The sequence below is a fragment of the Uranotaenia lowii genome, chromosome 2 (genome assembly GCF_029784155.1).
Source record: "Uranotaenia lowii strain MFRU-FL chromosome 2, ASM2978415v1, whole genome shotgun sequence".
NCBI classification, from domain to species: Eukaryota; Metazoa; Arthropoda; class Insecta; order Diptera; family Culicidae; genus Uranotaenia; species Uranotaenia lowii.
This window is the reverse complement of record NC_073692.1, coordinates 437114802-437119606: the sequence shown is the minus strand read 5'-3', so window position 1 is coordinate 437119606 and position 4805 is coordinate 437114802.

The window sequence follows — 4805 nt, the reverse complement described above, 5'->3', positions numbered from 1 at the left end:
AAGCCATTTTACTTCTGGTAGCCCTCTTGACGTCGGATCGTGAAGTTCAATCCGCTTCAACAGGGCCGGTTCATTATTCGCTACCTAGAGATATTAAACTTGAGATTGCCAGTAAAAAGAATTCAAATATAAACATAAGTTGCAACGCAACAAGTTTTTCAACATTCAGCCCAAATAGTTGTTCAGCTGAAAAAGTCAGTTCATTGTTCACTGTTCAGTTCACTGTTTGTTTTTGTAGACCCTCAAAGCCCCCCAGCGGCGGTAAAGAGCTGTGATAAACACTATGTACAATTCTTGTCAATATCTATATTCCTAACAGGCTAGTTAGATTTTTCAACTCAAAATGTAGGCATATTATGGCATCCAAATATCTCGTACCGGTTTCACGTGCTTTGAAGTAGAATGACAAAAAACACCCACCAAAATTTTCCCTTTAAAATTTTGAATGCTCACCAAGCTTTGATTTGCTATCCAGTACACGTGAACTTTAGATGGTCGTTTCTAACGCCCAGTCCATGGGGGTGGTGAAAACAATCCCGCCAAAGGAAACGAAAATCGGTCGACAAAATGGTGCCATGACTTTTGGTTCGTGGGAGAAAAAACGAAAGTTGTATGGGAGGGTCCCTTTTCTTAGATGGGAGGGGCTCAAAACTATTACTAAAACCTTACCATGGTCCAAATACATAACTGTACCAAATTTCAGGCTGATCGGTTAAGCGGTGTGGATTTGTATAAGGTGCATACAAACAAACAAACATATATAGTCCAACTCATCTTTATATATTAGATAGTATCAAATCCAATTTCGTTTACATGTATTGATATTATAATTTAATCAAAATTCCAATAATGGTTCTTATTGCTGTATCCTTGTCAAACGATTATATTAAATTCAAAGAACAGAAGTTTTATGCAATTTTGTGGGCAAAATAATCCAATTGAACAGGAATCCAACTCACTTTTTTCGAAATCGTTTAAATACACTTAACATTTTTCCAATAGTGCTTTAGATATAAATCAAACTACTCATTCGACACATGTAGCTTTCTCACCATAAATTGTATTTAAACTTTTAACTTTTCATCTAGCAAATATCAAAATTTTCAATCAATCAATCAATCACTTATACCGTATTTGTTTATGCCGAGTGCTGCACTGCTGCACCACTAGGTGCTGTCAAACTGTTTGTTTATTCGGACAGTGTTGCACTGGTTTTGACCTGGTGTTGCACTGCCATCGGGCGGTGTTGCCTCGAAAATTTTGTCAGTGTTGCGAGAGAGCGTGTGAGTGAGTGAGGTAGCAATACACTGGCGACGATTTGTATTAGTTTTTATCGGGTACGGTGGAACACTGAACGAGGGGAGAAAACAAATCTAGAGTTTGTTTTGATTAGGTCGTAAGAGCCATTAAACGAGTTTCGAGGAAATCGCAAGGAAAGTTTCAAAACACCTTTTTAATTCTAGTATTAAAACTATTGTTCAGAATTGTCTGAAAACATGGTTTTCAATCGTTAAAATGATAAAGAATATGCCTGTGTATTCGATATGAGCATTACTTTGGTTCTTACAAGTCAACATGTACTTACAACCTTTGGCATTGATGGTTTGGCGCAAACGTCATTTTGTCAATTTTTGAATTCAATCTTGATAATTGATTGAATTTGCTCAAAACTTCGCTATTCCGTTTGAATTGTGTGTAGTAAAGATAAAATTAATCGGAAACACAAATACCTCTTAGAAGTTCCTGCTCAATGGTTCTTTGAATCGGTGCTGCACCGGACTGTCCTTCGGCGAAATGTTTCTTTGAGACAGGACACTATAAGCTGTGCTATAAGTTACCACCTGTGTCTCAGTTGATCCAGCAAGTACAGCGTAAATGTTTCCAGGACTTACAAATTGTTCAGGAAGTATCTGTTGTAGTCAAAAAAAATGTATGAATGTATCTGCTGGTACAAATTATCACATATCTCACTTACCCAGCAAAATGTTAAGCCACTCGTTCTTCTAAGCCAGCTCACACACTCTAACAACCGATTTTTATCTCATTTATTCGCATTTGTTTCACAAAATTTCATGCACTTCCTTCAAAAAGGCAAAAGGACCGAACAACCAATCAGCCGAACTGTTGTTTAGGTCCTTTTGCATGCACGGCAATTTAGCGCAATGCAAAAGGTCGTTAAAACCAAATTGCACTCAAAAATGAGAAAGTCATTATGAGTCTAAAATTCAAATAGTTTTGTTAAAGTTAATTAATGACTAAATGATTTCATGTTTTCAGTAAACATAGAATACACTTTTTACAATCGTTTGCAGTCTAAAACTCAATTTTGTTTATAATGGTTCATACGACCTAATCAAAACAAACTCTAGAAATACGGTATTACTGTTATAAAAATTTCGCCCGTCACGCTTGACCCGACTAGTTTTGTTTTATCAAACGACTGGCACTGTTCTCAATTGACGGAGCCTCACTACTCGCATGACGGATAGAGCACGACAACAATCAACATTTCTCCATCATCGACTGGCGAAGCTCCTACACATGGTCAAAATTTCTCCTGAGAGTGACTGGCAAATCTCTTCACTCTTCACACTTCGATCGGCTGCTGACGGCAGGTACAACTAATTGAACGACTTGCTGGCAGAGAGCAACAATAGCAATAAAAAACTGAAAGACTTTAAATTTTACCCTCACTTAGCAGAATTGCTAGCATTTCCTTGAAAAGTTCTCAAGTTATGCTGGCGCGCTCGTAATTAATTCAATCTCAATGAATACTAAGAAAAATAATATTTCATTCCGATGATTTCATGACATGAAAATTAGAAATTATCCCAGTAACCGCAATATCTCCCGACAAATATGGGAGACCGACAGCTTCTTTCAGCAATGTGAATGTATACATATACTAGCTGACCCGGTGTGCTTTGCTTCACTTTCCAAAAATAAATAGAATTTGAAATAAAAAGTGAAATTTTGTTCAAATTTCAACATAATTCAGAAATAAACGCTTCAAAAAGAGAGTTGTAACTGGAGCTTCGAAGTTCAGTACAAAGATCATTGAATGATGTTTTCTTAAAATTAATCTCTAAATATGTTTTTCAAGATCTGAAACTTTTAATCTGTTTTATAAGTTTCATAAACTACTATAAAATCATTTTTAGTTTCTAAATGATGTAACATTTTTCTTTATTTGTCTGATAAGTTAACAAATTATGCCAAATATAATATGAATAAAGACTTGTCTCCTTCTTTCCGACTTTCCGAGTACGCAAACAAACTCTCTTCCTTTTGCTTGATAAGTTCTCGATTTCTACCAACAAACCAGGCGGCGGCAACGCTATTCAAACCGTATGGAGCACATCTCTCAAATTTCCCCTTTTTTCCCCTCGTTTTGCAGGGATCTGCAACAAACTTGTATTGCCCTGTCTGGGTTAGTAAATTGCAGATCCCTGCAACGTTACACGATTTGTCTATGTATCGTGTGACCAACATCTTTTAAACATGTGCTCGTGAATCTCGTTTTTAAGCTTTTTTTCCTCAGATTTAAGCTTTTTTTGCCTTGAGAGCATAGGAGACGAAAGCTTAAATCTGAGGAAAAAAGCTTAAATCTGTCAAAACGAGGGGAAAAAAGGGGAAATTTGAGAGATGTGCTCCATACGGTTTGAATAGCGTTGCCGCCGCCTGGTAAATTGTCAAGCTATACAACCCAATTTATAAGAAAACTGCATTTGTTCCTCTCTTCTTCATACTTCAATGCAAAAGCGTTTGTAACAAGCAGAGAAAGATATCTCATACCCAATACCTTCGCATATTCAAATCATGTTAATATTTTTTTTCGCAATATATGTACTAAACTTGTAGACATAACACATTACAACTTGAAGTGATGCCAAACAACACAAACAAAAATGTGTTTAAATTTTATTATTCGACTGAATTCGACGGTCCTTTTAAAGACTTTTCAAGATTTAAACTTTCTTACCTTATCTGTTCATAAACAATCGATTCAAAAGCAGATTTTTAAAAATTTAATGGATCGAAAAAAACCTTCGACGGTGGGTAGTATGAATATTTTCTAAAAAATTTCATGTAAACATCACAAAAAATTTTAAAATGAGGATTTTTGCGTCGAGAAACGGTAACAGTTAGCAAAGTTTCTTTTGCTTCAATTTCTTAATTTCAATTCAGATACACCAGGGCATGCTAACGGATTTTACCATAGTTTAACTGTGATCAGAGTGGTTTAACTTTCATAATTCTAAGCAAAAGATGTAAATCTTTAAAACAAATAAATTTCGATTGTTGCATAACAAAATCCATTCTCATCAAACTCTTGTGGAAATTAAAATATGCAAAACTGTTGACATAAAGATATTTCTAAGTTAACATTTGTCCGGTTTATTGAGGCAAGTGAAAACACAATGCTTTTTCGAAACTTATTCATAGATGCGTAACATAACCTCAAAAAATAATGATAAAAATTGTTAAAACATTATCATTAATTTGAAAACTGTTGATAAAGCATTTCGGGTTCAATGATTGAGGTGGATGTGAGTAGTCAATCAAGCTAAGCTAAGCTACTTATTCATAGATGCGTAACATAACTTTGAAATTTAAACCCGTGTTCCTGTTAGGTTTATGGTATTTATGGAAAAAGTGGTAGGAATTTTGACACTTGTAGCACATTTTCAAAATTTTACCATGCTTATTGAAGAGTTTTTTTTTCTAAACTCGAAATATTGGAAGAAAGAACTCACCTACCCTATTTGCTTGTAATAAAATTAATTTTTGTATCAAAATTCTTA